This window comes from Semicossyphus pulcher, unplaced genomic scaffold (assembly GCF_022749685.1).
Source record: "Semicossyphus pulcher isolate SPU_LCO1_2020_fin unplaced genomic scaffold, fSemPul1.0.p SCAF_22, whole genome shotgun sequence".
NCBI lineage: Eukaryota > Metazoa > Chordata > Actinopteri > Labriformes > Labridae > Semicossyphus > Semicossyphus pulcher.
In genome coordinates, this window is record NW_027211696.1 from 4842135 (window position 1) to 4859857 (window position 17723).

Below are 17723 nucleotides of genomic sequence, written 5' to 3' on the forward strand. Positions count from 1 at the left end.
ACAGTTTGTTGTTTTTGGGGTTGCATAGCTGCAGACCAGTCAGGCTGTCCACGCTGACCCCTGTCCAACGCCAAAAGTGCCGTCAATGGGCACATGAGCATCAGAATGGTCCACAGAGTAATAGAAGAAGGTGGCCTGTCTGATGAATCACGTTTTCTTTTAGCAGATATCAATCTAATCGAGCATGGATGTGCTGGACAAACAAGTCTGATCCATGGAGGACCCACCTCGCAACTTACAGGACTGAAAGGACCTGCTGCCAACGACTTGGTCTAGTGGAGTCCGTGCCTCGATGGGTCAGCTGTTTTGGTGACAAAAGTTGGTCCTACACAATATTAGACAGATCATTATGTGTGGCTCAGTCTTGGGTGACAGTGTAATAAAAATCTTACTCGCAACAACTAACTGATAAAAGATCTGCAGCATCTACTGTTTGTGCCGGTTTGTGTGTCAGGAAAGTGAGACAAAGAGAATGAGAGTGAGTCCTCGGGGGCAAAAACAGCTCGTCTGTGCTGAGAGAAGCTGAGTGACAGAGCCAGAGCTCCTCCAGTGTCCTCTAATGTGGGCCAGAGAACGTCAGACTCGAGCGTGAACAGGGTGAAATGGTCACTCGGGACTTCAAAAGCTTTGGCAAACTTAGTAAAAACAACAAATGAGCAGATATAAAATGTGCTTCTGCATGGTGGACTGATTTAAACTTTAAGTGCCTGACACAGATGACAGTGCAGACTGAATGAACACAGTGTAAAACACAGAGGGAGTGTCACTGAAGAGTCGAGGCTCAATGTTCGGTTAGAATACTTGAAAATGAGGAGAAATTAAAATCTTGTCATTAACAGTCAAATAATTCTTCTTCTAGGAAAACTCTGACATCATGGACATAAAGCAGATATCCATGTTGCTCTACAGACGGTATCGTTAGGATTCCTTTGACACATCGACACTGATGCTGCTAAATGATACTGATAAACCCCCTGTCTCAGGCTGACAGCTGAGAGGCTCCAAATATGACCTGGATGTGTTTTGATGTAACTTTCTCTCAGTAAATATTAATGTTGAGTGTTTATTTATAGATTTGTACACACTCACTAAAATGACTAACCACTAGGTGCTGGTCACTGACTGATCAGCTACACAACAGTCCCTCTTTTATTCCTCTCACTCCACCCAGCAGGGCTGCTAATGATCAAGAAAGAATCACACAGATCACACGCATCAGACACAAACTCACAAACAGAAAGCAGCCACATCTGTGGACATGAGGACACACAAACACTTGCATCTTTCTCTCAACCAGCACACACACAGTGACACACACACACGAGCCCCTGTGCAGATCAAGGCTTATCCACCCGCAGTGGTGGTCACCCCGCAGGATGATGAAGGCTTGGATCCAAAGTAGCAGCTTATATCTGCAGATCAATGGCTGACCTCCCACCAGCTACAGCCCGACTGACCAGCACTACGACACAGCTTAAAACACAGCCAAAGGCTCTGCTCCGAGCTGCAGGCGGAGTATTATATCAGTGTAATGATTCTCCCCAGAAGCACAGACTCTGTCAGACTGTCACTTTGTGTTTTCTCTCTCGCTCTCTCTAGTTCTTTGTCACTTCTTCTATTGTTGTTGTTGTCACTGCCTCGAACTCTGTATTTCTGCCTCTGCCTATGAAGGAGAGGCGACCTGTACAAAGAACAAAAGCATAAAAGAGCGATATTTCTGCAGGAACACAAGGTGGATCCTGTCTGTAATGTAACTGTTGTTTCCAAAGCTGAGAAAGTGCTTTGAAATGTATGAAACCAAGAAAGAATACTGCTGCTGTTGGAGACTGTGTGTGTTTCCATCAGGAATCAAGATGTCTGAAAGTTTATTTCTCTTGGTTCACTAAACATAAAGTGCAGAAACGGTCAGACAGGTTTCAATAAAGCTGAAGTGAAACACGCACAGGTGCATGTTTGTTCATTTGAAAAGGCAGTAAAACATATTTAGTTCTGTCAGCTGAGATCTGTGAGTTCTGTTTCCTCCTGTCTGTGTGTTTATCTGTCAGCTGGACTCCAAACAACAAGGTTAGGGCTTGTTTGTGTGTCGAGTGTGAGAGCTGTGTGAGCGTGTTCAGGTTCATTATTTCAGTCGTCCATCAAATGTTCTTCATCTAAGAGAACAGACGAACTTTGGTTTGAATCAATACAGGAGTCTCCACCGTCCGTGTAGCGGCTCACGTTTCAGTTTGATGAAGCTCCGACTTCAAGCGTCTTCTCACACTTGTAGTCTGTTCTCCTCTGACTTACATGCTGATTACATTGATTTGTTTTATCTGGCTGCCAAAACGTTCTCAGTTCAGGACTGCAGCTGCTTCTGCTGTGCTGCTGACATGAAACAGTCTCAGTGGTGTTCTCATGATGGCAGGGATCTGCAGGCTCCTGTGTGTCTGCTCAGGATTAATATTGATTGTTATATTGTGGAGATTTTTAGACGACCTCGAGGTGGGATGGTGCATAAGGCATCAGTTCAGCAGCCTCTCTCTTCATGTCCATCGTGCATTAAAGCTGAGTTTACTGTCCGTCAGTTTGCAGTGAAGAATTGACCATGTTTGCTGATGACACCTTTGTGAGGCAGGTTTATACTTTATTACTTTATATTTGTTATTAGTGTGAATCAAGTGAAAACTGTTAGTGTTGCTTCTTCTTGAGAAATAACATCTTTGTTACTTTTTAACATTTTTTAAGACTTGACTCGATGTGTCATATATTTTTCCAATCAATCCATCAATCAGTGTTTGTTATAATGTTGCCAAATCAAAAGAGAAATTGTCTCCTGAGCCTTTAGACACAGAGCCGTCTCGACTGTACGTTTATTTACAGAATGAAAAACTCCACCATGAGCAGGTACTTCGTCAGCAGCAAGAGAAACTGCTGTTTGCTTCTCTTCTCTCAGTCTCTGTCTGCTTGATTATTTCCTGTTTGACTGTGTTTCAGTATCTGCCCATCTCTCTGACCCCTCTGAGGGTGAAACAACATCTCATAGAGCTGGGATGAGTTTGTGCGTTTTGTGTCTGACTCAGTTTCTAGAACAGTCTCCGATGTGCGACGACCACAGCACGTCATCGTTTCTCTCTCTTTATTCCTTCGCCTCAAGTCCACATTAAAATATGCATGACTTTGTGTTACAGCTGTCAAGTCTGTGGGCTCAAACTAATCAGAGTAAATCCTCATGAGAAACATGGAGGATAAACAAGTGATTAGAAGGCCAAGCTTATGATTGTCTGTGTGAGAGAGAGACACACCAACCCACAGTTAGCCAGCAGAGCTTATTCTGCCAGGACAGCTTCACTACCTAATCCCACCCTGTTTGTCAGCCCCTCCAGCCCCACATAGATCATGTTCAGCCCAGACTGCAGGAGCTGGAGGTAACAGCGCTGCAGAAGCTGGAGTGGACGTGTTGCCTGAAGATGTTAACAGCAGCGAGAGAAGTAAAGGAACTTGCAGCAGCTGGTGCTCCAGTAGATTTATGATCAGATGTCATTTCTGTTTTAATGTTCAGTGCAGTCCTTAATGTAGAGAGCCGTGTCCCACTGAGGCCTGAAAGACAGTGATTGTTACCTCCAAATGTAAGAACATGAACAGGTATCAACCTGAATCATGTGGGAGGTGTAGAAACGCTTCCCTGCCTACCACTCAAACTCGAGCAGATATGGAGCAGCACTCTCTTGGGAAAACCCAACTCCAGCTTCATTTCAGAATAAAAACCCTGCAAGTTTTTCACAAGTTCAAAGCACCCAGAGAGAGAAAGCGAAGCGGACTCTGACCCTGTCGAGCAATGCATTGTGGGCCTACAATGTCCAATACATTCATCAATTTAGACATAAATTCAAGAGGAGGAAAGTGATGGAAAATCATTAGGGTAGAAAATACAAGGATTCAAATGACTTGCTGCGGGCAGCTTGTGATTGCTTTGTGATGGCAGGGCCCAACAGAGAGCTGATCTAACTAGTGACAGTCTCCCCAGGCTGCAAATCACTAATTACTTATTAATGAGGAGATGAGGAAAGTCTGGGCTTTCAAAGTAAACACTGGTGAGCAAATGGAGAGACAGAGATGGTGAAGAAGGGCAGAAGAGAGTGAGGAGCCTTTGAACGTCACATCGGGACAGAATTGAGTTTTAATTTGAGGTGACGTCATTAAATACAAAAACAAAAGAGGTTTTTGCTCAGAGAGCAGGAATGTGTCCAGCGCAGTCTGACAGTGTTAGTGCGACAGAAAAGGAGAGAGGATGTACGGAGAGAGGGAAAGGTCAAACAACACAAGGCCAAGAGAGAGAACACAAGACAGGAAGGCAGATAAAACACAAGAAGAAGAACAGATAAGTACAGAAATGGAAATGGAAAAGAGACAGACCTATCTGTGGTGACCTTTACAAAGAAGTGAAGCACAGAGGAGTGCAGTCAGGATCAGGCTAATACACCGAGGAGAACATCTTTATCCAACCTTTTCTCCTGCTGATATTTCAGCAAACAATGACCGATAACAAACAGCCGAGACACACGACCTGTAAACCTGAACTGTGTCAAAGGTCAGAATCAGCTGACTCAAACATCTGACCTCAGCTAAATCCACTTCTCTGGTCATAACCAACACTGAAGCTGCCTCCTTCACCTGCTAAACCTCTGACTAACAAAAACAACTCCTGCAGCCTGCATGAATCTCACACTTCTACCTTCACACTCTCACATATTAGAAGCTCATTTGCATTCATCAGCAGCAGCATCCCCGGGGGGAATCAGTGAAAATACGTAGGATTGTTTAGTCAAAATTATAATACAGCTGGGGCAGTTTATCTTTGAAAAGCCCGTTAATTTGTTCAGGAGGAAACGTGTTTTCATTTGCATGTTGAATAAGGAGAAGCTGGAGAACCATTGTCCAACCTGTTCCACCTCTCTCTTCATGGCTAATGAGGCAGCGAGCAGCCAATGACTGATTCCACCGGGAGCCTTTAGCATGACAAACACACCATGACGTTACAGTCAGCACAGAGCACGTCCACACATGTAGGTGTGTGTGTCAGCACATCTGTGTGCAGGTGTCTGAGTGTAAATGTGTATATTCATGGATTTGTGCGCACAAATGAGTATTTTTCCAGCTGCCTGCAATTACATTCAATATAATTACATTAGATTAGTTTAGATTACATCAAATCAGCCAATTACACAATAAAGCAGAGAGAAATGGCTCTAAAACAGCTCTTCTGTTAAGAGAGATGATTTTGTTGTGCATCCAAAGTAACAAAGCTGGTTAGTAAGGCTGCACAATACGGGGAGAAAATCAGATTTGCACTAGAAAATGCAATTTCTGAAGAAAGTGTGGTGTGAATGCTGCATGCTGAAAAAGCTGGTGCTTTGCTGCCAAAGCTGCTTCTAATAAGTAATGTATGAAAGATGTGGAATATATGGTAGAAAAACTGCTAATGCTGTGCTTTAAAGTTGAATGAATATAAGTCATGTATAAAAGATTTGAAGATCTAAAAGTTGAATAAAATCAGTAATGGAAGAAAGATGTGGTTTAAATGTTTATTAATGTAAGTGTGATGTCTTGCTGTGTGTTGAATGATAGATGTTGAATATCTGTTGAACAGCTGAGGCTAAATAAACTGCATTGTCATGTTTAATGTGTGAAGAAGACGGAGGATGAAATGATGAAGAGGATGGTGGAGGTGATGAAGAGGACGTTGAGTTGAAATGTCAGACGAGCCTTGAAAGATGCTTGAGAAAGTGTAAAATGTCTGTTCTCTGTGTGTGTTTGTGTCAACTGACCTCTAACTGAACTCAACTGTTGCCATGGTGATGGTAAATTAGTAACAGCTGTTTGACTCCTTGATTGGACAGTTGATTTCATTGAGATTTCAGGTGAATACACCATCTCAAACTTCTGTCAGTATGCCAAGTCCGTAAATGCTATCAGCAAACGGATCAAACCAGAGCATCATAAGACTCTGATGACGCAGTCGGGTAAATCTCATGTCTCTACTGCCAGAAATGTGGCCAGGGCAGCGAAATACAAAAGTGCTCACATTCAGTGTCCTCCTGAAATTTCTGACAAGTTTTAACATTGGAGTCGATGGGGCAGTTGGTCACATTTCTGTTCAAATAGGCATCTTCTGAAAAAAGTGTACATTCTTCTGCTTTGATAGCCCATCTAACACAAGCAGCACAAGAATACCTACGCTTTGATGTTTTAATTATGTCTGTGGAGTGAAAATTGTGGGCTCAGTTGCAATTTTTCAAGAAGGTGTCCGAGATATTTTCACCAGCCTCTCCATTCTGACGATGACATCACTCACTCTGAGTCAGAACATCCAACGCAATACACACTCATGTTAAACACCCTGAAGGCTGAAAAACTTGATGAACTTTGAGAGGTCACTGTGAATACTGTATGACTGATGTGAAAAAGTTGAGTTAACCTGAAAGAGCCCAAAGTGTTGGGAATAAGGGGAACGGAGTTCCTAAGTGAATGTATGAATGAGTCATGAAGTCTTGACATTTTGAACATCCCGCACATTCAATTCAATAAGGAAAAACTTTTTGGAAAACCTGGAATATTTTGGAAAGCATGGATGGTCTGTATGACTTTAATACATTGAAAAATGTGGAAGGAGTTACTTTGTACTTGCTTGCAGCATTCACACCAATTATTTTGCATACACAGATTTGGGGGGTTGCAAGGGATGGCCATGGCCACTGTGAGCTTCATCCTGGCCACCCCAGTCTTAATTGTGCGCTGTCCAGGTATATTTACGGCCGCTCAAGTATATTTGGCGACTAATTCTATCATGTTTCTTATTTAATCCGTCGAGGATCGTCATCCAGGGCTGATTAATTACTGAACATTCTCTCCTCACGCTCCGCCTCTCCCGTATCTGTCACGGGCAGCGTCTCCACACATGCTCATCAGAGAAACACACACACATACAGTGAGAGACGACTTCTAGTATATCATCCTGTAAATGCATTGACTAAGGTGTGACGCTCCCTTTTAAATATGGACCTTATTATGCAAATATGTTACAGTCCACAAAGTACCCTCCTGCATGAAATTAAAGTCTGCATTTATTGTAAAAAGGACTCAATGGAAGATAATTAAAAGTACTGCAGCACTGACTGAAGCAATAACATGTAGCACGTTTGACTGTTATAGACACTATGACAAGGCTAAACTTCACAAATAGAGTCGAAATAATAGGAAGCAAAGATTTAAATTCAGGGGACACAGACGACAAACTGAGGAATGTTACTCTACAGCCTCCATGTTTTAGAAAATACATTCATGTTTGCATTACTGTTCTATTTTTCTTACCACTATGATGCACTGATTGCATCTGAAAGTAGCACATGGAGGATTAAAAGCTGTTCAGACAGTTGTGTTGTTTCTTCACAAGTTGCAGCAGACTGTTGTGGAGGAGAAAGGAGACACGGGCACGATGGGCAGGAAAAATAATGGGGAGAAGAGAACATAAATAAGTCACGATGCCTCAGTCGCTGGTAGAAACACAGCAGACTGACTTGTAAAGTAAGTTCTCCTTAAACTCACGAACACCAGAGCAAAGGCAAACACTGTGCGACAGAATGCAAACACACACAGCCGGAGAGCAGCGCCGAGCTTTAGGATCCAACACAACAAGTCAAAACACCAGTCATGAACAAGGATCCACACCACGCCTCCTCCTCCTCCAGGGATCAGAACTTAAATTAAAACATCATCATGAGGATTACAAATGCTTAAAGGGTAAAAGGTGAACGTTTTTTATTACCAGGAAATCAAACAGTTGAGAGAGCAAGAAATTAAAAAGCACCCTGTAAGATAAAAGCAAAGCACAACAAAGCTGATGTAGCGTTCAGATGTTCAGTTACAGATGTTGGTAAGCTGGCACTCGAGTTCTGTAAAGCAGCCTGTGATTTTCAAACTCTTTGAGGTTTAATCTTTTGGTTGCTAATGAGCTATTTTGAATTTGAGCTCCACGCTATCCCAACAGAAAAACATAAAGATGATGAACGCGTGCAGCACTGGTGCAAAAAGACACTAAAGGAGAAATACTTCCTATTTACACACACGCTGACATGTGTGATAAACACACACACACACACACACACACACACACACACACATTGCGAGCGCTAATACTTCATGGGAGTTCATCATCACTGGAGTGAGAGAAAAAGCAATGAGGCTGTTTGGCACATTTCCTGCTCAGCCAGGGTTGACAAATTGCCAAAGCGCTCTGTCACAGCTCCACTTTAAGGCCGCTAACTGTTTCCTCTGCCGGGATTTAGATCTCAGCATTAAAGTAGCTGAAATGCATATTCCTTACACCTTCATCTGCATCACGCAGCACGGAGCAATTACAGTCACTTTGAATGGTAATTTGCATGAGACAGAGCTCAATGAATCAACGACTACTTGTTGTTGTTGTGTGCAATCACATCACATGAAATATTACTGAGACGGGCAGTTTTGAAGGTGAGAACATGAAAACAATCTTCATCAACAGCACAGAGGTGTAATGAAGGTGTTAGCAGTCAAAATAATCCTCCTGACTGTCAAACATGCTGTTTGGAAGGTGTTCAGCTCCACAGAGACTCACATTTCTCTCCAAAATGACTTGAAAGGTTACAATAAACACAAACAAACATTCTCTGAAAAAGACTGTATCTATTTCAAACCATCTACAGCAGCCAGCAAATCCTTTCATAGAAGTGTGCTGTCGGGCTGTAGTGAGCAGAATAGCCAACAGCATTATAAATGAACTCTTTTCAAACATTGATTTTCAGCTCTTCACTTATAACTTGTTCTTCCACTTGCAGAAAACTTTGAAACAAAATGTTCTCAAGTTCATCCAGAGCTGAGATCGGGTGTTTGGCACACTTTGTCTTTGTCAATGAAACGATGTTATTTCATAAAACTTTCTTATCTCTAAAACCAGAGATGAATCCTTGACTTTGCCAATCACAGATTATTTTGAACCAGCTGTTTCCAAACAACAACAGTTTGGTGCAGTTAATACAGGACTGGACTATAACTGTGTAGCCTGCAAACTATGATAAAGTAGTGTTTGGAAATAAAGATGCATCGTACTACATTAGTTAAACCCTACGTGATTAATTACAAGATATGATTCAGACAATGACGATTCCTTTAGACAATTCCCTCTGTCATTTGCCTCAGCACCACCTGAGTCATAAGTGACAGACTGGTGTCCTGTAATGTTGTGCATTGGGAGGTTTGTGGTTTGGGTGTCGGAGTTTTATCGCCCAATGCTGCTTTCAATAAAAGTTCAGAAATGCCTTCTTTACAAGTATTCATGTGTCCAATGATTTCTGCCTGTGTTAGTATGTTAAAAAGAAGATGAGAGGAAAAGGGAAGTAAACTGTGTTCTCCCAGGAGGAGGCCGACTCACCTGAGCGTAAAAATCTGCACTGAAGAAAGCGTTGACAGAGCCAGAAAAGCAGAGAGTGTTTCTCTCTGCCGGATGGGTTTGGATGGTGCCATCACCACAAAGTTATCGTCCAGCTTCAGCTCTGACAGCGGCTGAAACAGCCTGACGCTCCCGATGCGCTGCATAGGTGTGTGCCCTGCATCGGCCTCTGCTGGTCTGGGCGGACGGGGCTGCCCTTTCTGGAATCCTCTGAGCTGCAGTCACCGCTGTCCGTGCTTTGAACCATGTAGTAGACCCTCGGGGACCCTCTGCCTGCCCGGCCTTACTGTGGGCGGACTGAACCAGCTGGCCAGGGGCTCCAGCTCGGCTACACATATGCCCAGCTCACCTTTTAGACTGCATGTCCCACGCACTTCCTGAGTCTCGTGAAAGGCGAACATCCTGACGCAGGGCAGCTTGTGGATGGCACTGTAATCATCCCAGTCCCTCCCTGCAATATAGAACACCTGAACCTTTGGCCAGCTGGGGTGGATCCTCTCACTGATGATGTAGGTGTGGACCTTCCAGTTGAACGTAAAAAGAGGTGATGTTGGTGCTGATGTTGTCGCTGATGATGAAGAGAAGGACGGTGTGTTGAACGGCCCTGGCAGCGTCTGCGGCAGCTCCAGAGGGACAGGCTGCTGGACAGAGAGAGGCCCGTAGCTGGCGTTGACAAAGGGCATCTGCTGGGCCTGGTGGATGAAGAAGGACTCCGAGCGAGCCTGCGGGCTGGAGTTCCTCATCAAGTCCTGATTGGCCTCCTGTAAGAAGATAGATCGGCGTTGGGCCGAACCTCTGCAGGCCCTCCAGGATCACCTTGCTGTCCACCACCGAAACACAGAGACAAAATGACAAAGAAGAGGTTATCTACCTGCTAATCTTTGCTTCAACAACTAAGGTAAAAACACCTGAAAGAATTCAGGACACTTCTGGTCATGCTTCATGGTACTTGTATTTCTGTGAGGAAGATTTACAGTCTAATCCCATCAACAAAACCTGAGCCAGGTGTGAAATCAAAGAGCACAATGAGAAAAACAGGAGGAAATAACTTACAACCTAAACAGCACCAACTCACATTTTCCATCTGCATGCATTGCCTCTAACCTGAGGCGATCGTATCTACAGTCAGTTTCTTGTGGTGAATGTTAAATGGTTTACTACGTCACCCAGGCCACACATGACTTGTTGGATATGATACACTCGACCTGCACGTGTGCCACATCCAGTGAACCACCTCTGGCAATCAGGAAGAATTAAATAGAACTTTATATTTCTCAGGGAAATTCTAAACTTAAAAGCTACTTTTTTTTGGGTGTCTTTTAAGCAGATTAATGGCAATTTATGCACACTGGAAATATAATCTTGCCTGTATGTCGAGATAGGACTCAGTTGTGACTCCAAAAACGAGTAAAACTTTTGACTCAAATAGCAGCAGGTAACCCTGTCGGAGTACCTTATTGCCATGAGCTGTGGGTCAGTTGTCGCTCAATCGGAAGGTCGGGGGTTCGATCCCTGACTGCTACAGGTCACATGTCGAAGCGTCCTTGGAAAGACAATGAACCACAAATTGCTCCTGCAGGCATAGCCATCAGTGTCCTTCAACTTACGCCGTCTCTGACTCACAACTCATCTTTCAACACCACACCTGTGCTTAGGTATAAGAACTCAGACTGTATCAACTCAACTGTATCATACTAGTGTGGAAAAAACATATATTACATGATACGCAGCCTTTGTTGTCTCCCAACTTATTTTTCTGTCCTACTGATTTTGCACATCAGGTCATCTGACCAGAAAGCTCATCCAACCTCAGCAGACTCTGCAGGGCTCTAAAACTCGCTTCCTCTCCATCCTGCAAATCGTCCCCACCCTCTGTTTTTCTTCCCCATCATGCTCCAGAGAGTCGGCCTGATGGAGTCGCCCATGAGAGGACATTGATTTTCTCTGCTGCAGCCTCCATGCTGTTGGAGACGTGGCGTGGCAGTGATTTGTGACAGTTCGTGGCAGCAGAGCAATGACCTGCTCACCAGATGGACAGAAGCAGCTTCAGGCAGAGAGCTTCAGAAATGACCATCGCAGCTCTGGCACAGAGGAAGAGGAGGAAATGAGGATGTAGTGAAGGTTTACCCACCTCGTGAAAACCTTATTTTACCTCAATGGTTATGATAGACATATAAAATCTGTACTGTACCTTTAACAATATACTGTAAAGACATTAGGGTTCTGCACTCTGATGAAACACTGTATATATATATATGCATTTAATAACCTCTCATATTGGTAGAGTAGTTTAAAGAGATATCATGCATAAGTCTATTTGCAGTAATGGAGGAGATGATGGACAGCTCCTGGTGCTGAAATGATGTTTTCATTACCTGCCTTTCATTTATACGTCTTTGAGAGGAGTCTTTTATCAGAAGGTGCTGCTCTGACTGTAACACAGACTAATGATGGAGCCAATAAATCAATCAGAGCATTGATATCCAATCCTTCTTCATCTGCTGTTACTTTACATCAATGTTCAAATGATGGCCTTTGTCTCTAACGCAGCTGTGAAAACTGTTTGTTCCCCAAATAAAACACAACCATGAAGCTGAGCCAAATTACAGACTCTATTGCATATAATCATATGTATTAAACTCAAATGAAACAAAGCCATAATAATACAAATAAATGCATCATAAATATTAATACGTTACACTTTTCTATCTTCATGTTTCACACTTTCTTCAAACTCCTCAGACTCCAGAGTTAAACTGCATTTTTATCCACCACTGCCTCCCTGATGGGGAGGAAGACTAAAGGCCTCCACTGAGACAGTTCACAGTGAGCGACTGCTGGAGCACAGTTTTGACCGTGAGAAGGATGTTTACTTTGAAACGTGACAAAACAGAGAGCGATGTCATGTGAGGAGCAGGTGCTGAGCTGCTGCTGGATCGTGCTTTCAGTACAGTGAGAGGATTTTCCTGTCTCTCTGTTTCTCTGGGGGACGTGACACACTGTCCTAGTTTCCATTTACCATGACACAGATTAAACTAAATACCTCATAACAGCCAGAGAAATGTTGCAATTTGTAACTTCAGATTTAGATGAAGTCCCTTCCTATGACACCAAAAGGTCATTATAAATAAAAAGGCAAAGCTGGTGTGATTTGTGGCCCTGAGCTGCCCTTGGAGTTCATGTCTGCAGCTACTGTACGTGTAAATCATGTCTGCAGGACTGTTTCTGCAAATGAAGGAGGGAATGATTTACATTGCATTCAGGGCTTACTGTCTTGATGTTTTATTCATGTACAGTGAGCCAAGAGGCCCACAAGAGCATGGGTCTTTCAAATTAAAATGCATTCAGAGTGTTTACCATGAAATTAATATCCTACATACTACTTCTAAAATTACATCTCAAAATGATATTAAAGCATCAAACTGTTTTCTTAGAATCACCTGATCTCATCTCTGCTGATCAGAGCTGAACTTCACCCAAGAAATATAATCCCTTCATCTCTCCTCCCTCCTCCTCTTCTCATCCTGTCTCAATCCTCCACCATGTGTGCATCCTGCTACAAACTCCCTGATCAAACATATTAAGTTGGCCTGACTTCACTTATTAATCAAACAGATTTCCTGATATGAAATCTATAGAGAGAGAAGAGATGGAGGTGAGAGGTGAGAAGACGACATCGAGAGAGAAAGGAGAGCGGAAGAAAGAGATGATGATAGAAAAGGTCAAAGGTGAGATGTGTATGGCCCTAACTCTTCATTGTATGGTTTGGTTTAAAATTAGACTTGTTTTTCTTGTACTGTCACAAACACAGCAGAACATTGTGACTGCCTGCTTTACAAGAGTTCACAGCTTCTTCAACCTGCTGCTGTCTCTTCTCTCTCTGGAAAAACAAGCACATGTGGTCACTGACGAGGTCTGCATGTGAAATCTAAATGTGGTCCATCTTTCTGTCCATCCATTATTTACCACATACAGTTCTATTGTGGTCCATGACAGCCTCAGAGGCAAAGTCTGGTTCGGTTGTTCATGTTTCTTATTGTCAAGAAATCCTAAGAAAAGACACAAACCATGAATGCATCCTGCTGCAAGCAAATCGAGCTCATTCTCCTGAGCCACAGAGCTCCGCTTCAAAAACACAGCGTGAAACACCTTTGTTACCTCGTTACAATGAAGGCACATCCTGTTTGTGTCTTCTACTGCTGACATTTATAAGCTGTTTCCAGAAGTGCACGAGGTAAAACATTTGGACCTGATCTTTCTGCAGCGTTTTCTTTTGTTAAACATTTGCTCTGTGTGGGAGCTTTGCTCTGCAGAGGAGCTGCTTAGGGGACCTTGAAGTCACCATCAATGGACCTGATGTCGGTCAGGATGAGAGGGAACTGTTCTTATTTCCAGCCACAGAACAATGGAGAGAAAAGGGTGTTTTGGCCTCTTGGAGGGCTGGATATAAATGTCAGCTGCTGCTCAGACGGAGGAAACGCCATTGGCAAAGTCAGGAAGCTTAAAAACCTTATCAAATATGGTTTGATATTATTTTGTGCTGAGAAGGAGGGAGGCTGAAAGACAATTAAAACACTCTGGTTTAAACAAATGTAATCAAACATTATACTAACAGTATTTTAAGGCTAAAAATTGTTGATGTACATGAACCAAGATAGTTTCAAAAGCCTCCTTAAACTCACTTCAGGCTACTAGATATAAAAGCGTCTTCAGTGGGCAGTAACACAATCGCCTGGTTAGTGAAACGTCCTGTCTGATGTCTCCACACAAACAAAACACACAGGAAGTGTAATCACTCTAAGTGGCCATCACATGCCCCCTGACACTGCAGGAGAAGCAGAGCAGAGAGGCCGCTCCCAGCTGGAGATTCATCAGATCACATCAAAGCAAAGCACACCTCATCTTTCATCAGCAGGCAACACATTTATGCAGCGATCGATAGGTGGAATCACATTTTACCCTTTCACAGAAATGAGGGAAAATGAAGTATCGTGACCCGACCAAGATGGATGGAGCACGGCTGTATGCCTCACAGATATCAGCAATAAGTCTGAGCAAAGTGTTTGTGAGAAACTTGTTTTCGTCTCAGACAAAAAGCTCATGGCCTCTTTAGTTTAGGTCACATCTGTCGATAAATTCACAGAGACTGAACACAAGTCATTGTTCTCCTCCTGAGCACCAGCCTCTCCTCTCAGCGTCCAAGCACACACACAGAATCAATACAGATATATTATGAGCACATGCAGTGTTCCTTTGGGACTGCTGGTCTGCACGAGGAGAGTCTTCACACAGACAGCCATAATCTCCTGTATGAAGCCGCAGGCAGCAAACGTGCATCACTCAATGAAAGTGATTCAAAACAACGACTTCATTATTCATGTGCACATTAAAAATAGATGTGTTCACATGTTCTCAGATTATGGGAGCAGACACAAAGATCAATCGGCCTTTGTGATGAATCTGTTGTTGTGTGAAACATGTTACAGACAGAACAAATGAAACAGTCCAACCATACCACTGAAGAAGGGACAGAAAGAGAGCTGAAATATCCTCATGTTCTCTGCTGACATGGAGACACAGAGGGTAATTACACATTACATGGTCCAAACAACGTCTAAATGAGTTGTTTGTAAACTGTCACGTCTTAAAGAGCCAATATGTTTCAGCTGCCTCGATTAGGTCCAAAAGGTAACTGCTGCCAGAATGACATTTAAAATCCATCCTCCGTCTCTGCTCGCCTGGAAATTATCTATTTCAGAGTTAAAGGAAACTTAAAGAAACAATAACAGGCAAAAAAAGATAAACCTCCTGTTTGGGCTTTGGTTATGAGCGACTCGGGAAAACTTCCAGCAGCTTCCGAACATTTCTTCGTCTGCATTAAGAACATTTTCCTGCTCATTCTGCTCGCCGTCACGTCTCCCTGGTGGGGCTCATGAGCAACAGCACTGAACAGTGATTGGCTGGAAAACAAGCGCAAAGCTTTCTGCCTTGAAGACACATTTAGGACGTGAATGGGCTTTTTATGACACTTCAGCTCGGCCTCTTGGCCAGGTTGTGAGCTGTTGAAGGAGGAGGTGAACGGCGGAGCAGGGAGCCACTGAGGAGCCGGCGGTTGTTTAGATGAGATGAACTTGTAGATGAGAGCTCTTGAAGGAACGAGGCCGAATGTGCTGAGCCGAGCAGAGCAGCAGTTAGCCTTCCTACGAGGGGACCACAGAGGTAATCCAAGGCTTCAGCTTTAACTGTGTGGACTCTGACGATGTCATTTAAGACCTCAGATTGCCCAGTGAGCTTATGAATGTGAGCGGCTCTCAGTGAAGTAAGCACACTTTGAAAGTGAGTCAAATAAAAGGAGGGACAGTGACAGATGATGTGCTGCTGTGCTGAGACAGAAGGAGACCTGCATCATAAATAACAATGACTCTCTGCACATGCTCATCATATCCAAGTGAATCCATTTCAGCTGTACTCTATATTACACACTGGGGATGTGTGTGTGTGTGTGTGTGTGTGTGTGTGCGTGCGCACAGCAGCAGGGTGAGTCATGAGAGGTTACAGTGTAAGAAAGTCACTGGAGCCTGGACATCAGAAACTGCAGCTGCTCCTGAGAGTCGAATAATGCAGACCAAGATATTCATGATGATCACAAGCAGGAAGTGTAATCGCTTACTGCTGAGACAAATGTTCAGAGTAATAATGAGATGGTTTAAAAAAGAATCTCACATAATCCTTTTATTGAACAGCTTTCTGTTACAAATGACGTCAGTGAATTAAAACCAGTCTGAAGAGCTTCAGATGATGAAAAGTGCATCCAGGATATCACGTACAAACAGATGATGGTTACCTGTGATAATGCAGCGTGAGGTGTTTAATGTCTTCATGTACTGATGTGAAATGTTCATGTGAAAATCCACAGCTGATCAATCCTGATGAAACAGTCCTCGAGTCTTTAGTTTGTTGAGTATAAATGAGAATACAATTCTGTCAGAGCGATTAAATAAGGGACAGAAAAAGATTAAAAGATGATTGTTGATGAAATCAGTGTTCAGAAGCATTTTGTCACTTGAAGATGTTCTGAAGTGAAAACTAAGAATAAAAGACGCTTAAATTTGAGAGTTAAAGATAAAAGCAGGACGCTCGACAGTTCTCTTCTAATTACAAGAATTAAAACACAAGTTTATTTTTTCCTCTACAAAAGTGTTTTTTATTCTCTCGTCCTCAGATCACACAAACAGAAGGAAAGCTCTGCTGAGTGTTCTATTATAACAGGCTGTGAAACCGTATATTAAAGGGCTGTAGAGGTAAAGTGAATGCATCTTGAGGTACAGACAGTGTGCGACATACCCAGTGGCAATCGGGGGGTCCCCCCTACCTCATGCTGCAGCGATGTGCTGAAGTCTTACACAGACTCAATACGCGTTACACAAGATTTCATGGACACAAGCCGTGGCGATCAGCCAGGATATCCACGCGCTGCACATCATCCAGCTTTTTACAAGTGAATCCAAAGTTAGCAAGTAATGAACTCTGTTCTCACCGTTCTCTCATTTTTTCCCGACTTTATGCGCACATATTTCCCATCGAGTGTAAATATTAAGTGGAAGCACAAACAGATCCACAGCTTTCACTTTGTACAGGAGTGGAAGGGTTGTGTGCTCCAGTATAAAGAGAGCTCTACGTGTGGCAGCATCAGGTGTTCAGGTTTATGTGGTTAGAAGTAGAAAACGGTGATTAGACCACACAATGCAGACAACAACACAAACAAGAGTCCTGGAGAGAAGAGATCAGGATCGTACATGTTCTTATAATGAAGGTGTTTCTATGTGAGGGTGGATTTGTGTCATAATGTGCATGTTTGTGCTGCAGAGGGATGTAAGCATGCACCTCACTGCTCAGCCTATAGATGCTCAGAGTTCAGCCTGTAAAGCCCTGACTGTAATATCTGTACGTGCAGCCTGAATGTTTCACAGTGCTGAGGAATGAGTGCAGTGAGACGCCTCTGGCACAGATACAGTGGACTGTGCTGATCGTTGGCACTGGAGGAAAGCGGTGCCTCTGACAGCAGTGAGGTGCTGAACAGCATGGAAGAGAGGAGCCCGGTCTCTGTGGCCCTGAGGAAGTCCACTGCACGCTCCAGCAGAAGCAGAGAGAGAGAACACAGTCATTTCACTGCTGCTCAGAAACTATGAAATGAGATGAACTCGGAGGTCTCTCCCTGCAGCAAGCAACGCTCACGGCAAACGTTATCATATCCTCCCCC

At 43.4% G+C, this 17723-nt stretch overlaps 1 pseudogene; it reads right to left on the bottom strand.

Moving 5' to 3' along the window:
• The window catches only part of LOC138602370 (transmembrane protein 132C-like), a 99945-nt pseudogene that overhangs the window by 53851 nt on the left and 28371 nt on the right, over positions 1-17723 (bottom strand).